At 37.1% G+C, this 21,583-nt stretch overlaps 1 protein-coding gene across 1 annotated transcript in view; it reads right to left on the reverse strand.

The window, feature by feature from the left end:
* The window catches only part of CDH2 (cadherin 2), a 206,607-nt gene that overhangs the window by 59,926 nt on the left and 125,098 nt on the right, over window positions 1-21,583 (reverse strand). The window lies entirely within an intron of this gene.

Raw genomic sequence — 21,583 nt, forward strand, 5'->3', positions numbered from 1 at the left:
CACCAGAAATATTGAAGCCCAAAAATATATAAAATAATAAAAGTATTCTTTAGAGATTCTTTCCTTTGAAATCCTTCATCATTTTCTCTGAAGAAAAATTCTCTGTGCAGAGCATCAAGGAATTTTCTTCAGTTCTGTAAACACGTGATGTTGTGTCCGGACGGCGATTCCATAGGACACACTTTGGAGCGCGCTAATAGGTCCGAGTTACAAGTCGGAATCATATATACCTTTTGCCTGTTAAGAATCTAAGCAAATGTGTTCATATCCCCACCCCACATGCAAATCCATACAGTTCTTTGTTTTCATTAGTAGAAATTCACCAAGACGTGCACAAGACCACAGACAAGTAACAGGCACATTTATCTCCCTCACTAACCATAGAACCCTCCATAATAGTAATAGAATACTGTACTGGATATAGTGTTTTCACACAATTCCATGTATATCAGCTCTTATCTTTCAAACATTTAAAAATAAAAACACAAATAAAAGTTGTATCTCTCACACTAAAATATGTTTTAAACCAACATATTTGTCTTTGGAATAGAGTATCCCAAAAGATACTCAATTACCCCATCTTACATGACATGTGATTTAAAAGTGAAAAATGGGAATCCTTTCTATAGAACAATGCCATCTACTGCTTATTTTTTATTAAGGACAACAAAATAAAAAGAAAAATCATTTGGGGAAACCCTGCTGAGAAATCAAAATAAAAAACATTTATCGTCTTTTTGTATAAAAAGTACCTTTTTTATCACAAAAGGTATTCACGAAACTTAAGAACATATAATCTGGATGAGAAATATTACACTCCCTCCTGCATTTTATGTTCACTTGTACCGCTGTAGCATTAGCCCTCAGCGATTCACACCTGGATTACTGGGTCAGCCTCCTAGGCGGCCTTCTCTCTGCTCCAGGTCATTCATTGCCCGCCCACTCCTAGACCAAAGCTCTGCAGCGATTGTCTCCTGCCTGCTTAAAATCTGAATTACTGTAAGCAAACTCTCTTATCTAGTATATATGATCAATCTCAATTCTTGTTCACTCGGTCTCTTTGGTTTAACTTACATCATATTCTAACACATATTCTGCCCAGGTGGGCAGGCCCACACCCCACATGCATCACCCCCACTGGATGCCCCCACCCCCATTCTCCACGCCACAGCTCCAGAGCCGGGCCACTGCACAGGGGAGAGTCAACTGGGATGTCCGGATTCAGAAGACAGCAGCCTATGCCCTCATCTGGAAAGGTCCTACATGTGTCATTTGAACTTTTATTTGTTTTTACATTTCTTGTCTATGGAAACACATGTTAGCACTTTATTTTTATTATGACTGTAACAGATAATGTCTACCTATTAATGGCTTTACACGACTAGATCTCTCTGTAAGCAGACTGTGCACCCATGCTGGCTTCCTGATGGTGAGTCTTGGTTGGTTCTTTTGTTTCCTACAATGCCCAGCAGTGACAGGTACAGGAAAAACGTTCAATAAATATCCAGGGGCCAACTGTATTGATTAATATCTTACACCTTTGCAAAAAACCAGAAAACAGATGGGAAACTTAGAAGTATGCCCAGTCTGCTACGGCAACACATGGCAACCAAAACAATGACAACACGCCAAGGACTTGAAATAAGTTGGCTTTGTATTGGGTTGCTGGTAAAGAAATGACAAAGAGGCTTGATAAATGCTTGTGCAGAGAATAATGCCACATTAGATCTTTGAAAGTAAATATCATCTTCAAAAGGAATTCTTAAATTGGAGATACCTTAAATATCCTACAGAGGCAAGCAGGTGGAGCCCCCTAGGTTAACATGAATAGTCTGCAAGCAGAAGAGGAAAGTTTACTCTCGCTGTTACTGTGATTGACTATTCTGTTAATCTGGTACTCAACCACCTACTTGGATTCAGGTGTCAGAATGAAGCTGGGAGAAAAAGGAGGCTTTTGAAAACATGCATTAGCAAAGACGAAAAAGAGGTGTCTTTTCCTACAAAGGGTCATTACAAATCCCAGGAATGAGAAGTGGTTGACCTCAAAGAGTCCAACACTGGAGAGAACAGTTTGGCAGAAACTGCATAAAGGTCAGTTACTTAAAGTCAATTAGTTTTTCTATCACCCTTGTACGACCTAACCTATAACCAGTATGAATTAGTTTCATACATATGCTGTTAAATTGCTGTGGGTTTTAAAACAAATGCTCATTCTCATTTGCTCTAATGTGAAAATAGGCACCATTGTTGGCATTATTCAGGTTTGTTTTACATTATACAATTCCCTTTGTACACACTATCCGTGGAAACAACACATAAATGAAACAGTGCACTGCCAACTGACAAAGTCTTGCTCAGTGAAATACTGGCTCTAACTTCACCCTGTGACTGTGAACTAACGCATGTACAGTGCGCCCGGCTCAGAGGGACATGCTTAATCAGTGATAACCATGCCTCACTGCTTTCAAGTCACACAAATTAAAATACTCATTTCAATGTGTGTGATGGACTGAATTGTGTTCCTCAGAATCCATATGTCAAAGTACTAACTTTCAGTACCTTAGAATGTGACTGTAAATGAGATACATTCTTTGAAGTAGTAATTAAGGTTAAATGAGTTCACATGGGTGGGGCTTGATCCAGAATGACTGGTGTCCTCAGCAGAAGAGGCCATGTGGACACAGAAGCGCATGTGCATGGAGGAAATGCCGTGTGAGGACACAGCAGAAATGTGGCCCTCCGGGAGCCAAGGAGAAAGGGCTTTGGAGAGACCAACCCTGCTGAACCTTCAGGTTGGACTTCCAGCCTCTGGAACTGTGAGAAAATAAGTTTCTGTTGTTTAAGCCCCCCTGTCTCTAGCATTTTGTTATGGCAAGCTTAGCAAACTTAATACAATGGTTAATACATGAATTCCATTTTTTACCTGTTGGCCCACATTTATTCCCCATTGTTTTGTTCATTATGACTAAGATACAGCTAGGAATCCTTTCTTCAATCTGTTAAGATTCACCTGCACCCTTGGAAGAGGTGCTAGAATTTAATCAAGAAGAATTTTCTTTTTATGGAAACTTATAAGTTCATGGAAAAATATAGAAAACTGCTATGCTACAAAATCCTAGTTACAGAGCTAATTATATTAATGACTTATAAATTACATTTATTTATAATCAGTAAGCTTTCAAAAGGTTTCCAGGGTGATGACAAAATATGTGTACAAAATCTGGTTCTAAACAAAAAAAGAGAGGACAGAAGCTCCTTGGACGATAGAAAAAGATACCCAAGAGACATGCTTCAATTATTTAAATGACTAAAATTAGATTTAAATTTTAACTTTGAAGATGAAGGAAATAAGGCAGACATCATAGATGTGTGACTCTTGTAAGAAGAAACACAATTTAGTAGAACCAAGCTGTTCTTGTTAGTGAAATGTTTTCTTAATGGATGGTAGGTAAATGACTATGAATAACATAATGAAAAAAGACTTTCAACTTTTGTTCCAGAACATAAAGCAGTTGTATCATTTTTAATATTTTTTATTCTTGTTTATTCTATTATATTTGGCCCAGTTTTTCCTCCTTTGCCCTCCTCCTCCCAGCCCAAACCCGGATTCCATAGTTGTTCCCCACCCCATTGTCCAAGTCCACGGGCCACTCATAAATGTTCTTTGATTAATCTCCTCCCCTTTTTTCCATCATCCCCAGCCCCCTCCCCTCTGGCAACTGTCAGTCTGTTCCATGTCTCTGGTTTTTGCTTGTTAGTTTATTTTGTTCATTAAATTCCTCTTATACGTGAGATCATATGGTATTTGTCTTTCATTGACTGGCTTATTTCACTTAGCATGATAGTCTCCAATTCAAACCATGCTGTCAACAAAGGTCGGAATTCCTTCTTTCTTTCTGCTGCATAGTAATCTATTGCATAAATGTACCACAGTTTTTTAATCCTAAGTACTGATGGGTACTTAGGTTGTTTCTAACATTTGACTATTGTAAAAAGCACTGCTATGAACACAAGGGTGCAGAAGTTCTTTTGAATTGGTGTTTCAGGATTCTTACAGTATATTCCCAGTAATGGAATCACTAGGTCAAAGGGCAGTTCCATTTTTAATCTTTTGATGAAATTCCATACTGATTTCCACAGTGGCTGCACCAGTCTGCATTCCCACCAATAGTGTACTAGGGTTCCCTTTTCTCCACATCCTCACCAGCACTTGTTTGTTGACTTATTAATGATGGCCATTCTGACTGCTGTGAAGTGGTATCTCATTGTGGTTTTAATTTGCATCTCTCTGATGGTTAGTGATTTTCACATGTCTATGGGCCATCTGTATGTTCTTGGAGAAATATCTACTCAGGTCCTTTGCCCATTTTTTAATTGGGTTGTTTGCTTTCCTGATGTTGAGTTGTATTAGTTCTTTATATATTTTGGAGATTAAACCTTTGTCCGCTGTATGATTGGCAAATATGTCCTCCCATACAATCGGCTCCCTTTCAATTTTGATGATGGTTTCTCTAGCCATGCTGAAGCCACTGGTGCACTTCCAACTGCTGCCCCCGTGCTGAAGCCCAGAGGGAGTGAGTCTGTGTAAGTCCTAGGTCCATTTTGGGCCCTCTAAGAGGAGACCCCTGAGAATCCTGCAGTTTCTTCCTCTGCCCCAACCCCCACCGGTTTTTACAGCCAGAAGTTATGGGGACGTATCTTCCTGGCACTGGAACCCTGGGCTGGGTGGTCTGGTGTGGGGCTGGGATACCTCACTCCCAAGATATCCCTCCTGATTTTTATCCACCACATGTAGGTGTGGTACTGCCCGTTCTGTGTATCTGGGTCTCTGCCCTTTTTACCCATCTGGATAAATGTGACTTCTTTAATTCCTTGGTTGTCAGACTTCCATAAAGCTCGATTTTCTGCTGACTCGTGGTGATAGTTATTTTGTATTTTAGTTGTAATTTTTGCTGTAGTTGTGCAAGGAGGTGAGCCCTATTTACCTATGCCTCCATCTTGACCTGAAGTTCCCCTTTGTCAAATATTAATTGATCACAGAGACATGGGTTTATTTCTGGGCTCTCTATTCTGTTCCACTGATCTATGTGTCTATTTTTATGCTAGTACTGGACTGTTTTGTTTACAGTGGCCTTGTAGTATATTTTGATAGTTTTAATGTTTTTTAAGAAAAAGCGATTGTATATTTAAAAACAAGGATGAGATAGGTCCTTAGCAGTGAAAGTACTCTGTACTATAGTCAATGGATGCATGGCATTATACTTTTGTCAAAACTCATGGAAATGCACAACATGAAGAGTGAAGCCTAGTGTAAACCATGCACTTTACTTAATAATGTATCCATATTGGTTGTAACGACTGTGCCCCACTAATGCAAGATGTCCACACAGGTATTCCTACTATTTGGAAGTTTGGGTTACCCCACTTTGCCTTTACAAGAAAGGCAAAAGGTGAAACTAATGTTCAGTGCTTTTGTTTTAGTTTTTGCAGGAATCATAGGGCCAGCACACACTCTGAGCTGTGAGAGCGGACTTGCCAAGCTCCTTCCCAGCATCTCAGCATCAAGCTTCATAGCTTCGAATTGTTATCTGTGAACAAATGAGCTTTGTGTGGATTTATTTTGTGCATCTGTTAGCAAGATGTGTCATCCTAGGGTATCAGAAAAGCCTAAGAGAACTTGTAAGGGTGTCACAGTTAGCATAAAACTGGACATTGTTTGTGAACAAAACAAAGACATCTTGCCAGCAGCATTGAACTTGCCTGCATCCACCACTCGTACTATTTACACACAGATAGAGCCTTGAAAGCTGCCCAAAGATACCACTGGTGCTGCAAGGGGCAGAGCGGCCTCACTCAGTTGGCATGCAGTAATGGCTAGAATGGGAAGAGTACATTGCTTGACTGGATTGGTGGGTGTACAAAACTTTGGTATTATATCATTCCTGTTTTTACTATATGTTAGCATTATTTTAGATTTTATGTGTTATTTGGTATCATTTGGTAGGTTATTTTTTTCAGTCTGGGGACACTCAAATATTTTCCATAGAAATTAATGGTAACTGCTTTTTCATTTTGTACCATTTTGGCTTAAGAGAGGTATCATAGGAATGATCTACTTTCAGAGAATGGGAGAAACCTGCAATAGAAAAACTTTTGGGGGCACGGGATATGCGTCTCCCTGTACTCTGTCCTAATATTTTCAGTAAACCTAAAACTGGTATAAAAATACTGTCTTACAGTTGGCAGTCTGACCGACCACATTTTTAGATATTTGACAGCATGGGGTAGTTGTCAAGATCCTTAGTCTCCCGAAAACAAGACGTCCATTGTCTCAAGACGGTGCTAGTTAGAGCTGGACAGTACACAATAACTTTACACAAACCCCCTGGGTGTCGGGGTATCGAGTTGGTGTCTCATGAGAGTCATAATATTTTATCACATACATATAATAAAGTTGAAATTTTATCATTTAAAAGATAATCAAGAAACTTAATTTGAAATATTCTCCCGACAGAACAATTTACATTAACAATTTAATTTTGCCTAAGTGCTCAGGTAACGAAGTACAAGTTCTAGATTTCATAACATAAAAGAAAATAAACTTCCTTAGACAACTAATAAAACAGGCTTGATGCACTGGATAATTCAAATTTAAAACTACATTTGGTTAAATGTTTTTAGCTAAAAACATCACAATGTTAAACAAGAAATTTATTATTAGAGCCAATGCATACTTTACATAATATGTAGGTACTATGTTCACATAATTAATACAAATTAAACATCAGGAAAATAATTATTTTAAAGTACTTTTTACTGTTAAAGTAATACATCAAATTGATGTTAACCATAAAACCATAATATCCTTATAAAATATTAACAGGAAACCACAGATCTTACATATTAAATGTATTAGCAGTTTATAGCACTATGTAAACCATATGAATAAAAAGGTACAAATGTTAACATATTTTTTTGCTCAAGTAAAACATTATACCATGTTTAGAAACAATTATAAGGAACATTGTAAACTATGTTTTGTGCCTAAACATGCCTTTGACTTTTTAAATTCCTTTCCCACATTAATTGATATTTACAAAGCATGTTGGAAAAACAGTTTTACAATAGTAACAGAAGTTTTCTTAATTATTAATGAATTAGATATATATTAATGAAGAAATGGGAGGGAGGAAGATAGGGAGGAGGTGTCTCAACAGGATATTTCAAAGTGTTTTTACTTAGAGATTCCAACAAAGAATGGTCACTAACTGGCAAGTTTGCTCATAAATCTGAAAAATCTGGTTAGACATTCTTTTGTCACCCCAGGCCCATTCTGAGTTTAAATTCAAGAAATAATTCGTCTTGGAAAACTTTGGTAGCCATTCCATGGTCTGTCGGTCCTTTTCACACATGCCCAATGTGACACACTAGACAAAGGGGGCCTATATACATGGACATTAATGAAAAATGTTGTCACATTTTCTTTATAGCACATAAGTATGATAAAATATGAAATATGAAGTTTTAGGAAACATACTGACCATTAAATGTATACAAAAATGCTGTTCATTGCAGCATTATTTACAATAGCCAAAACGTGGAAAGAGGCAGAGTCCTCACCCATGATAAATGGATAAAGAAAAGGGAATATTACTCAGCCATAAGAGAGAATGCAATCTGGCCGTCTGTGACAGCATGAATGAACCTAAATTATGCTAGTGAATCAAGTCAGAGAAAGACTAATACCGTATGATGTCACTTATATGCGGAATGAAAACAAACAAAATAAACAAACCCTGAGTCCAGACAGATAGAGAACAGCCCAGTGGTTGCCAGAGGTGGGGTGGGAGGTGGTAGACAGGGACGAAGGGAATAAAAAGGTACAAATTTCCAGTTACACAACAATGAAGTCATGGGGATGTAATGTACTATGTGGTGACTATAGTTAATGACTATAGTTAATGATACTGTATTGTACATTTGAAAGTTGGTAAGACAATAGATCTTAAAAGCTCTCATTACAAGAAACAAATTGTAACTATGTGTGGTGAAGGAGAGTAACTAGACTTACTTTGGGGATCATTTCACAGTAAAGGTGACCATTGAACAACATGGTCTTGAACTGTGCAGGTCCACTTACACGAGGAATTTTTCAGTAAATATGCAGTCATCCCTCCTTATCCCCTGGTTTTACATCTGCAGATTCGATCACCTACAGATATGGAGGGCTGACTGTATGCACTGTTCTACGCTATTTCCTATAAAGGACGTGAGCACTGGGGGTTTGGAGTCAGTGAGAGGTCCTGGGACCCATCCCCCTCCAGATACAGAGGGCTGAAGAGTTAAGTTTTTGTGGAATCAAAAATTATACACATATTTTCTACTGCATGGTTATGGGGGTGCTGGCAGCCATAATACCCACATTGTTCAAGGATCAGCTGTGTATACAAATATTGAACCATTACATCACACACCTGAAACTAATACAATGTTATATATTAATTAAATGCCAATTTAAAAAATGAATATAAAGTTATAATGCTTGTTTTCATTAAATTTTTATAACAAGTTTACTGATGGAGATATCAAACTCTTGATAAATACCCTCAGTGAAAACTTTAATTCACAGAAGTTGGTGGTTGAAACAGTAGCACATAATTCATCACTTTTCCTTTAACTGACAGAAAGTTCCTTCTTGTTGAGAACCATGAGAGAAACATTTATTAAATTTAATGATCTTTTTCTTACATTGGCAAATATTGTTAGAGTTCCTAGTTGAAATGCAAATACTTTAATTTTTTTCAAATTAAATATTTTAAAATATTAAACTTTACTTCAAGCATATGTAGATATTGCTTTAATAGTCATAATTTTCTGTAAGTTAAAAATATAACATCAAGTAATTATCACAAGTGAATCATTTTTCCTTTTTTCAAAGTTAAATTTTTGCTTCAACTCCATAAATTGTGTGAGTATGTATGGTATTTTTTACAGGGTTTTGGCAGTTTTCAATTAAATTCATTCGGGTGCTCCAGATTTTCAGTTAAGTAAGCCAATTGTTTTTCAAGCTAATAACTCTCCTTCAAGGAGTCTACAATGAGCAGCATCTGAACACACAATGCACTTTGGTATATGTCGGCAAATATGGTTGTCTGATTCCTTCTCATGGCATAAAGCTGTAGCCATTTATTTTCACAGTATCAATTTAGGTGGAATTACATTTTATGGTCACATTTGTATATACAAGAGCTTCCATTTGAATAAAACACACAAACAATCTGGGCTCTCGGATTAATCTCTTGACGTTTTTATCTTCGTAACATTTACAGCTTTTATACCTGCATGCCATTAGGGCCAGAGCAAACAGCGTCATGGAATGTTTGTCAACATTCTATTTTAAAGTATTTATTTTTCTCTTTGTATACATAATTTACAGAAGTTAATTATGTGGCTCTTTTTTTCACAGAAAAAGAGAAGCTCTTCAAGGATTCTAACCACTGATATTAACTGACCTATTAATCCCTTAAAGGCACTGACATGCAAGGCTACCTTTTTTGATTTAATGCTCTTTCTGATTAGTGCTGTCTCTGTGACGTGGGATGTGCCCTCGTTCCCTCTCCCGAGCGCATTATTCCAAAGTGGCTCCTTCGCTGGCTCCCCATGTACTGTTAATGTGCCATATATACGCTGGTAAAATGAGGAATTCTGCATTGACGTGAGGCATTTTGGCTTAAAGCATTAAATGTATAATCTTGGAAGTGGCTTTTAGAGCTTGATCGTACAGTGCTCTACTGAATCTTGTGAAGCAATTTTCTCACTCTCTGCTTGAGAACGAGTCCAAAATCTCTCCTGCCTCAAATGGTCGTTTTGGGTATGGTGCCCACAAAACCTGTCCTACATGTAGCTTCCTTTGATCACATTAGAAATCAAATAAAACCTTTAAACCAAGTATAACAATAACTATATGGACACCAATTCTGATCTGAGGGAGTCGTTATTATATTAACTAATTAGGATCTTAAACATTTGAGGAGGTCCCTGTAACTTTCAGGTCTTTCCAACTTTCATCCCAATTCTCCACCGTGTTAGGAAAGTAAACGAAAGTAAAAATGAAATCTAAAGGTAAAACAGACTGCAGGCACGGAGTTTCAGATAACCTATTAGCAAACAATATCTGTGTAGTATGTCAATAATAATATAGTATGTATTTGTAATTATATAAGATATATAAATATATAAATATGTATATATAAAATATATTTAAAGTCATTTGCATTTAAAAATGCTTCAAAGCATATAAAAAGCTTAAAGTTATTCATATAAGTACAAATTAGAATACTGAATATTCATGTTCACTTAATGTAATAATTAAATGTTTAAAATAGATACAAAATATAGTCACTTCTATAATAAAAAACCATTTTGAAAATAGTCAATACTAGAACTTAAGTCCTCTTTAATAACTTAGTAAGTTTTATGTCTAGAAAACCAATTAATTTAATTTTAAGGAATTTGTTTTTAAAAAACCATATAAAATTTAATATAATATGTGGACCCTAATTCTAAAATGCACAAAAATTATTATTGACTTCCATAAAGAATAAGACTAATTGTCAACATTAAAATCCAATAAGAAATAAGAAAAAAAGCAAAAGAAGGGTGGAAGAAAAGGAAATGATGGAAGAAAGAAGAAATAAACAACTGAGATAATTTTAAAATTTAATGATTCTTTAATACCTGAAAAAACATAAAACAATTTACATTATCTTGTATTTTAGAATTAAAGAATGAAAACTATGAGCAAAAAATATGAACCAATTAAATTAAAATAATAATAAAATGAATGGTGCATAAAATGTTCACTTAGGATCAACACATTGATACAAAAGTAATGGTCAGCTAACGGGGGCGGAGTTCAGTAGGAAAGGGGGCTTTTCGGTACTTGCTCCGAGGGTGAGTTCTCAGTCAAGGAGTTCCGGGGAGATGCTACACGGAGACTTGGGTCTAGACAAGTCTTGCTTGGCAAATTAGAAAATAATAAAGAGTTTCAGGAAGATTTTAGAGAAAGCCACAAAAGCATGCAAATGTAGTTTTACGTGTCATGAATTAATTATTAAACTGCTGCACCAAAAGACCTTCAACTTCTCAGTACCGTAAAAAAGATGAGCCATGCCTGTCTGCAGCACACACGTGCTCCGTGCTCGGAGGTCCGGGTGGGAAACCGACCTGTTTCGCGTGCTGCTGAACTGGTAAGGTGCAGGAAGGCATTATTAACAGTCACCAATATTTGCAGCTTTTCTCCCTTTCCTAGGCATTCAGAAAGATGACACTTCTCATCTCCCTTGATCTTGGGCATGATCATGTGGTTTGCTTTGTCCAGTAAAATCTGGGGACTAAAGTGACCTATATCACTTGCTAGCAGAAGCATCTAAAAGCTGATACCATCTTTCTCTGCAGTGGAACATACGAAAGAACATGTTAATTGGACGAAATATAAGATGGAAAACCCATGGGAGGAGTGAGCCACCCCACTGAGAGTTTCACCAGAGAGTCCCCTGTTTCCACAATGGACTCTGCAGGAAGGAGAAGCGGGCGTTTCTGTGTTGGGCACTAAAGGACGACAGTGGCTGTCAGTGCAGCATGTCCTAGCCTATCACGCCTGGAAGGCCTCAACCTCAGTGACCTAAAACCCTTCAGTGCAGTAGAAGTACGGTAAAGTATCTATGAAACAAGATGAATCAGAATTAATCTACTTACTGTAGATTAAATTGGTAAAACAAAAATATTTCTTATTCTTAAAAGTCTTGGTATTGCTGCATCAAAATAACAAGGTTTTATTATAATGTTCTCTGAAATGTTATGAAATCTATTACAGAATCTGTTATTTCATTTCCTTTCCAGGGAAAGTCACATAGTGTTTAACTAACATCTGTTTACAAGTTGCCACAAACAAAAGAAAGGAATAAAGATCTATGATACTCGTCTTTGACATGAAATTAAAAAAAAAGCAGAAGAGATAATATAAAAGAATGACTATGACATCAGAAATATGAAATTCAGATTTTCAATAGTCCAATAATGATATGCATACAATTTTATATATTATACTAGTGAAAAAGCAGTAAGATTATTGTATTCTCTGTTGTATGCATTTTAATAACTCAAAAAATTTTAAGTTGTTCTTTACTTCATTGATATTCTTCCTCCAGGCATCTCTATGCTATAAAAGTCAATGAAAACGCATTCTTTTCACAGAATCCAGCTAATAATATACAAAATTATCAGTGCTCAGTAAGAATTCTTCTTCTCTCTCTTTGCAGGATGTGCTTATTACCAAATTACACTGAAATATCACTGCCTCTAATTAAATTACTCTGACAGAGCACAGGTTGTACAGAACGCCTTTTCCCAACAGTACGGTTATTACTCTCTGAAAGTTGATGCAGTGTTTACCTAGCCTTATATTTCACGCTACTTATCTCAGTAAAGAAATAATCCTAATTCACAATTTTTGTCATCTGTTAATTTTTAGAGTTTTTATTATAAACTACTGAACACAGAAATTCTTGCTAATTGTTTTCAAAACAACATTAGAAAAGATTCCTAATCTCTATCTAAATCAATTCAATAATGTAGCCTAAATATGTGCCACAGAGACGAAAAAAACCAACGTTTCCCCAGGATTCTCAACCTACTAAGACACTGGCATACCAGGGTTGAAAAGAATGTTCTATGTTTTATAAAACTTGAATAAGAGAGGCACATAGAATATAATGCTCATTAAGCATATTAGCCCTACTGGTATGACGTGTTATCACATTAACTAAAATTAAAGTCCATGGAACTATTAAATTATTACACCCAAAACCATTTGCTGATAATAAAGTTATAAAACAAACAGCATAAGATTTTATCCTAAACAGTTAAAACAACTTAAGAAATATCTATTACTTTGTGCACTATTAGGAGAAAAAAATTGTGGTCATATACAAAAAAAAAATGTATATAAAACAGCTCTTGAAAATTTGCCATAATAATATATAATTCATAGTTTAAAAGCTGAATTTCCAATTATTACTCCTTATTCCCCCAAAAGATATAACACCTCACTAGTCACTATAAAGTGCTTCATAAATAGCAAGGCTGGACTTTCTACAGAGCAAATTATAAGGATTTAGCAAAAGCAATACCAACCCCCACAATATTACTCACATTATTTCTAAAGGCTGTCCATGCTTCCTGAACACAGCAATATGATGTGTATTAAGCATTTAATATATGCAGAATTCCATAAAAATTTCATCCATGTTACTATTTATTTCATAAAGCCAATGAAGTTATTCAAAGCAATTATATAAATTCCCTAAGTTACCAATGAAATTTAAGTAGTAAAAGCAATTAACAAATTCTAATATAAGTTCAATTTTAATGCATTATTACTTGGGAAATATCACCATATAACTTGGAAAAAAACATGGTCTCCCAGTCCATCTTTTTATTATTGTCTCGGTACACCACTTTCCACCTTCTTAAAGAATTACTGTATAAACCCTACAGAAGTGTTCAGGGGGTACGAGCGTGTTCTCTGAACAACCTACACAGAAGCATGTCTGAGATCCAGCTCAGCTCACTCTCGTTTACCACACACAGTCACAAGGAAAACAGGGCAATTAACCTGTGCCATCTAACTTAAAAGTGGGCTATGATTTTTAATGCATTAACCTAATAGTAATAAAGAGCTATTTAAAGATTATAGTATTTGATTTTATACAAATATATAAATCCTTAAGTTGAATAATACTCTTTTTAGGTTCCACTTATATTTAGAGACATATTATGCTTACTAAATTATTGTAGTGTCCAAAACTGCAGTCATTTCAAAATGCTGTCATTGGTGTAAAACAGATAAAAAATAAAACAAAAATCCTCTTCCCAAGAACTCCCTCCCTCTATGACAGCCCGAGAACATCCACCTCTGTGAGCACACCAACTCAGCAATTTGAATAGCTGGGCAGGAGCCTGATGCTTCAACAGACAATAATAAGCTTTATGTTCATTAATGGGTTGACATTTCCTCTTGGAGAAATGATTACACTTCTATTTCACCATTCTCATTAATTATATCAAAGTGAGTGGGATTAATTGTAACATTTGGCCATCTCATGTATGCTGCTCACCATGTGATTTAGCTGAAAATATCTCAGGTGCAGGGGTGCTCTGCCTGGGGGCGCTGCTCTCACCCCTCCCTGCCCTGAGAGCCATTAAGCACTCACAGTCCAGCTCTTTAGGTAGACTCGGGAAGGGTCAGGGTATCTTTAAATTTTACAGAGATGAAGATTCTGCATTTAATTTACCCAATGTAAATATACGAGCCTGTATTAAAGGATTTTTATCACGCTAACCAACATGCTGTTAAGGCAAATACCCTGTGCACATATTATTTGCTTTCAACTTAGCTTTTATTTATTAGCTGCAATAAATTGACTTAGATAAGTAGTATATCCTTTTGCTCAAAAGCCCCCACAAATATTACTGTTTTAGAATAATATATTAAAGACCCTATTTAAAAAATTAACTTAGTGTGGACATTTGACTTCCAGAGGCATAAAAATAAAATAAAATAATAGATGCAGATAATTGAACAATGATAGAAAAACACATACCTAAATGGGAATGATAGAAGACCTAGTAAATGTGAATTTTTCACCTAAAAACAGTTTTTTAAAAAAGAGGGATATAAAAACCGAGAACAGACAGAAACTGCATGTATGAAGGAACTCCCAGAGAGCATGGCATGGCACATGGGTCCTCGTTTTTCATGCTCCACCTTGCTCCGAACACACAGCGATAGTAATGAAGTAGAGAGAGTAACAACAAAACAAGACAAAATCTAGGCAGGCTCAGAAATAAGATGAATATCCGGAAATGGGCTTAATGTAAGTTGCCACCTGGATAGGAAGCAAGCAGGGGCAACTGGAAGTTCAGTTTGCAAAGTAAAGGGGCTTACGTATGGTGAGAGGAGGTAGGGCACAGCATCCAGGATGCCACCTGGTACCACAGATGGGGGTGGGGCTGGGGGAGTTTGTACAAGGGCAGGATGAGAGATGAAAACCAAAACCCCACTCAGAAGGAGTCTGAAATCCCCAAATCATCACACATCAAAAAATCGAATACTAAGGAGAGCTGACAAAATCAACAATCAGAACCTAACAGACTCCAAATGAAATTAATTTCACGGAACATTCTTCTGGGACTCCTGATCCCACCAGCCATCCTTCTTCATCTCTGTAAGATGCTTCGAGGTTTAGTTCGGGACCTTCACTTCCCTACATTCTCACCCTAGGCGATTTCAACCAGACCAAAGGTTTTTAAAACTACAGGTATAAAGACGAATGTTGAATACATGTGTACTAACCTTGATCGTCCCCCTGAGATCTACATTTCTACATCCAACTGCCTAGTTGCTACCTCCACTTGGGTATCTGGCAGGCAACTCACACTGAACAGGTGCCAAAGCCAATGCTTGATTCACTCCTGCCTCCAGGCAACAAACTCCACGGTAAACAGTTTCAGCCCAAATGCGCAGACTACAAGTCTACCAGATGATCTTGACTCCTGTCTTACTCCAAATGTAATCAATTTGAAAGTGTTGTCAGCTCTACTTACAAAATATGGCCGTTTCTCATCACCTCGACCACTACCATCTAATCACCAGCCATTATCTGTACTAAATCATGTCTATAGCCTCTAAGTGGCCTATCATTTCCACTCTTCATGACACCTAGAGTGGCCTTTTGAAAACATAAATTAGATCCTGCTAAACAAAATCCTCCACAGAGAACCAAATCCTGAACAAAAGCCGCTGGCCCTGCACCTCCTCTCCTCCTTGCTTTTTCCCCTAGCCCACTGGGCGGCTGCAGTCACAGAGGCTGGCTGTCCTGTGACTCCTCCAACAAGCCAAATTCATTCCTGCCCCAGGTCCTTTCTGAATATTTAAAATATCACACAATGCAGGACGGTGGAGAAGAAAGAATAAAAGAGAAGAGGAAGCAAAAAAAAAGAAAAAAGAAAAAAGAGAAAACTTAGAAAACCAGCAAGAAATTCAATCCACTGCCCACATAAAAGATTATTAGGGTCATTTTGGTCTTTTATGGGATTTATTGCTAGTTAAGGTTACCTTTCTTTAATTTTTTCAATTTTCTTCCTTTCTTTTCTTTACTGGTCACTGGTATTCAAGGGGTGATTGGAGTTTAATTTTTTCAGCCAAACCAAAGAATGAATAAAATGAACATGAGACCCTTTTTTTACTTATTAGCTAGTTTGACTAGAGAAGGTATAGTGATATAAATCATAATAAGCATGGGGGAGGGGTATACATGCTGTGCTTGTCAACAAGAGCTAAGCAAATAGAGAGGCAGCAAACAAAAGTGTTTTGATGTTTGCAATATAATTGGCGTGATGACCATAATGTGTAGCCATGGCTGGGATACCGCCAAATAACCATAGTCTGTACCCTACTGTACGTACCACAAAGCCTCCCAACCATCGCTGGAACTTAAAAACTTGCAGTAGGAATGAACAAATTCCAAGCAGACCCTCAGCTATAATGGGCAAGGCCAACAACAGTATAGTGTTGAGCCTGTGTTCACTCATGTACACAACCTGGAGACTAGTAAGAATTAAAGGAACTTGTGAGGTGTCTCAATCACCAGTTATAACCCAGCTTCCATGAGAACGTGTATAGGATGACTCTTAAAATAAGAAAACAAAGGACAAAGGTAGATATTGCACCCACTTTGTCAGATCCAACAGCACAAGTATCGCTAACTTGTCTTCTATGTATTGTGTGTATCTATCTTCTATTTATCTATCAATCTATTATCTATCTATCAATCATCTATCTGTCTATCTATCTATCTATCTATCTATCTATCTATAAAACTTTAGAGCTTAGTACTATGCTCTGAACAGAGTAAGTAATCAAATATTCCTCTTATTACTGCCGTTTCCAAGTCAAGAGTTCAGAGTTCAAAGTGTCTGTGCTATAACACCTCCTTTGGATATCACCTACAACGATCCAAATACTTTCATGTACTTTTCTGTTGTTCACACACTAGTTGCTCACTTTTACACACAGAAAAAGTAAAGACCACATAATATAAATCACCTTGTCACACTGGGAGTAGTGGCATTGATGACGCAGTTCTTGGGGTCAGCTCGAGGAGCACCCAGCTACATTTTAGGACCAAGGGAAGTTGCCATCTCTGATCAAAGTGAAAACTAACCAAATGATTCCTAGTCTACCATTTAAAGTGCACACAGAAGTGGAGATGGCAAGGTCCCTGACCTCTAAGAGTTTATATTTGGGAGGGGAGGCCTTCAATAATTAAAAGTAAAACAAAATAGTATGTAACAAGAAGGGCAAAACCAAAGCTCTCTACATTTATGTTTGAAGGGTGGGAAGGAATCACTGAAAATGGAATGGAAATGGCAGCTGGCTTCTGACCTGAGCACGGAAGGATAAGCAGGACCCCGACAGGCTGCGTTTGGAGAGGTGACAGCCAGGGGCTTCAGCAACGATGGGCTCAGAAGCCCGCCCGCCACAGCGCCTTCTTTGCAGAGGCCACTGAGTGTGCAGCTGTGCCTGGGTGGGCACAACCGTCCCCACTCAGTGCTTGTGCTAGGGATGCGTATCTGGGGAGGATTTTGTTCCTAGGGCACATTTGTTTGCTAGGTGTTTTTTAGGACATCCTATCTTTGTGAGGGAGGAATTTTTACGGACTAAAGTATCTTACTGAGAAAAGCAGTCTTCGGTTAGACTGAAATCCATGAGGCTGAAAGAAGAAATGTCAACATCGGCACAAACTAAAGATCTAATTACTGATGCCCTGAATCGGCTCACAGGACTCAGGGGCAGTGTGTGTGTGACATGCATGTCTGACAGTAGGATTAAGGGCTAAAATGTAAATGTCATTGCAATTTTTAGAAAACGGCTTAGCATTACCCCCTTTCCTGAGCCCATGGGTTAGACCTGTTAACGTGAGCAAGACCATTAGTGGCACTTTTTAGACACAGGAATTATTCAAAAATACACAATCTAATATGCGAGATGTGATTATAAAGAAACGGGATTGATTTCACAAATTACATAGAAGAATCAGATTCATTATATAACAAGCACACCTTGTATAAATTACAGTCCAAGCAACAGGGGCACTAAATACGCACTTTAATTTGGAGTACAGTACAGGAGTAACTTCGCCATCTAATGAGATGAATTATTAATACAGCTAAAGGATACTAAGTAAAAACCCTGCTTTGTACAAAGGCCAACTCTAATCTCATGTATTTTATAAGTAATCTTCCATAAAACACTGTAATTTTATACGCATTTGAACCATACTCTCAACTAGTCTGACACGGCGTCCTTTTCTTTAAACAGGAAGAAATGGCATTGATAATGAGATTTTTATCACTTTTTCTTATTTGGTAAAAAACTAAAATAAAATTTAAAAAGCAGTGGGCTATAGCCGGTAAAGTCAGTTTTGCTGTGGGGCCACTGCAGGGAAGGCTTCTCTCCACAGGTCTGAATCTCCACTCCTTTGGCTGGAGTGGGAGGGGCCCTCCTGGGATCACCATTTTCTGGGAAAGAATTCAACATCGAAACAGGCCCCAGTGAGTGTCACTGCTGGCACTTGTACTCAAGTAATTCTGCTTTGTTTTTGTTCTTCTTGTTGAGCAGGTTGAAAGTAAAGTACAATGGATTCTCGGAGACATAAAGCAAAGGAGAACTCCTATAGGAATAAAACTGTTTTCAATGGATTTTTTCTAGTTTTTAAAAAGCAATAAATCGCTGGCCAAGTTAAAACCCAAACATCACATTCCATATATAACATATGAAAGGGCAGCAATAGCTACAGTGAGAAAAACCACTGCAGTTATTCAATGGTCACTCTTCTCTTTAACAGATTAACACATCTCATTGGCATTAATACGTTGTAACGTATAACCTAGATGCTTCTATTTGTCATCACAGAAAGCAACAGCAGCTCAAGTTATTCTGTTTGAAAATCACTTGTCCTGGAACAGACCAGTCACCACCTTTCCCCAAACCAGACTTCAGTCCGTCATTTCGGCACTCAGTGTCACAGTGAGTGTACGTCCTTGGGGACCAAACGGCGCCACCAGCACTTCAAGTTTCAAATTCTGTGCACTGTCCCCTTTGAAAATAATGAATGTCAATGAGAAAAGGTAAAACTCAAAATTCTTTAGGACAGTTCTTTAGCACTACTGAGTAAGGAATACAAAACAGGTGTAACTTTGGAAAATAAAAATATGCATTCAAGACAACGAAGGATACAATCCATGATTTCTGCTAATTTACAATTTTGATGGGACAAATGCTCTTCAGCAAAGATAAACTGAAGACCTGCAAACTCCTCTGGAAGACACATGACAAGAAAACCAATGTGACTCTAGCTTGGGTTTAAGTTATGACGGGTTTAAGTTGATGTTTACATGACATATTTTACTTTTAAATTTTCTAAGAAAATAAACTCAGCATTTGGTATAAAACAGAAATTCTCTACTCAATTCTTATTCTAATACCCATACATAAGCATTCTACTGCAAGTTTTGGTTTTTAATAGATAGTATTCTTTTTCTCAGGTTCAAAGTCATTTTTCTAAATAGTCTATTTCACATGTACACACTACCTTTTGATAATTCTTTCATGGATTACAGTTCAGACTTTAAAATAAGCAACTTTGTTGACTATCTTATTGTTTTCCTAGGTGGTTTCAAATCCCTTGAAGTTTGGCAAATGTTTACAATAGAAATGATGTTAACCTTCATTTTTCCGACTTGCAGTGTTATTTTATGTTAACATAGACCCCTTAATTAAAGAGGTCTCATAGTCAATGTCTTTTATATTTGACTTCACCTTTGGGAATCTATTAAGTTCAAGGTAGAGCCTCCCCCACCCCCCAAAAAAGAGAAGTATGTATGTGACATTTTCTTAACCTTAAACACTTCAGGACAACTAAAGATACATTAATTGTGTTTAAAGTAAATTAGATTGATAAAAATATAGACCACTGAACTAAAATTTAAAGGGGCTTTAATAATGTTTTTCATTTGAATATGTGTCTTTTTCTTTTCTCCATGAATAGCTGCATGGTATTCTGCCTTTTCCTTTTCCCCATGCCTGAATGTATATGACTTAGTACTGTGAGAGGAACTGAAAATATAAAAGGGAATCGGGCAAGTATTCCACCCTCAAGGAAGTTACAGTCTCATCTAAATTTCTCCAGCAAATAATGTGAAACGAGGTAAAGATCCACACAGTGGGAATTAGGGAAATTAGGCCAAGAAATTAAAAAAGTGGAGTTGACATTTGAAAACATGATTAAATATAGTATTACAAAAGGTATAAAGTGGGCTACAAACCACATTTTCTTTATAAAATTTTACTTTGCCCGCAGTTTGTAGGGGAAAATCTACCTTACAGAGAAAGGGCCAAGCACAACTTGTTGCAAACTGCCCACAGCTGGATTTGAGAATGGGTGCCTGGTTTTGAAGTACGAATGTTCAATCCGCCAAATCTGCACCTCTCACGAAGGCAAAGGAGAAGTACAGCTTTAAAACATGACTTCCCTAACCACCAACCCTTCCCCCATAGAACAGTTTTGCAGTTTTGTGATTGTTTTAGCTTGATTTTAGAATAACAGAAGTTCAGAGAATCACTGAATTCTTTGGTTAAAGCATAAAAATATGCTTTGTATATAAGCCTTCTCATTTTATGCTACTTTGTTTTCCAATTTAACTAAATCACTGTCAGAGGGAATGAGTAGGCAATTTCTGTTACCTGAAAGGAAAATATATGATTCTTTTTGGTTCTTTGATTTCTCAGTAAAGATATACACATAGCTCTTTAATAAAAACACATCATCGAGATTCTATTTCCCAAAATTCCTTCTGCTTAGTGAACGAAGTCATAATAGGTATGTCAGAATAAAAACAGGGATAAAGTTCTTTTAGGCTGACACAAATGCCTATGCAGCTTTTTATAACTGGAATACCGACCGTCAGCAAAACAGAGATTGGGTGACTCAAACAGAACCCATATTACATCTGATTCACTGATCCCTTTCAAAGCCTTGCCCCCAACCTCAGAGCAACACAAAACCTTCCTGAGCTCTGCCAGTCTCTTTGTCTGTTAGAAAAACAAAACGCAATGTGAGAATAAACTTTTGGGGGATGAAACAGCATTTCTTTTTGAACAAGTATCTCCCTTTTCGTTATTTTAAGATGCATGGCCTATCTTGCTTTCTCAGCTAGTAACTTTCCATCACCTGTTATTTAGCATCTCTTATGGTAAAACACCTGTAGCTCTCCTAGCTTTCTCTAAAGAACTTGGATGAAAAGTCAGTAATACACTTGCCTTGTGCACTCAAAGTCCTTGCAAGATAATTAAGATTGGTAAGGAGTCATTGGTTTTATACCTGAAATTGGGTATGAATCTGAGATTAAATCTCAGAAGGAATGTGTCTGAGAATACTTGTTAAACGACAAAATTTTATAA

Source organism: Desmodus rotundus, chromosome 10, assembly GCF_022682495.2.
Source record: "Desmodus rotundus isolate HL8 chromosome 10, HLdesRot8A.1, whole genome shotgun sequence".
In the NCBI taxonomy this organism is placed as follows: domain Eukaryota; kingdom Metazoa; phylum Chordata; class Mammalia; order Chiroptera; family Phyllostomidae; genus Desmodus; species Desmodus rotundus.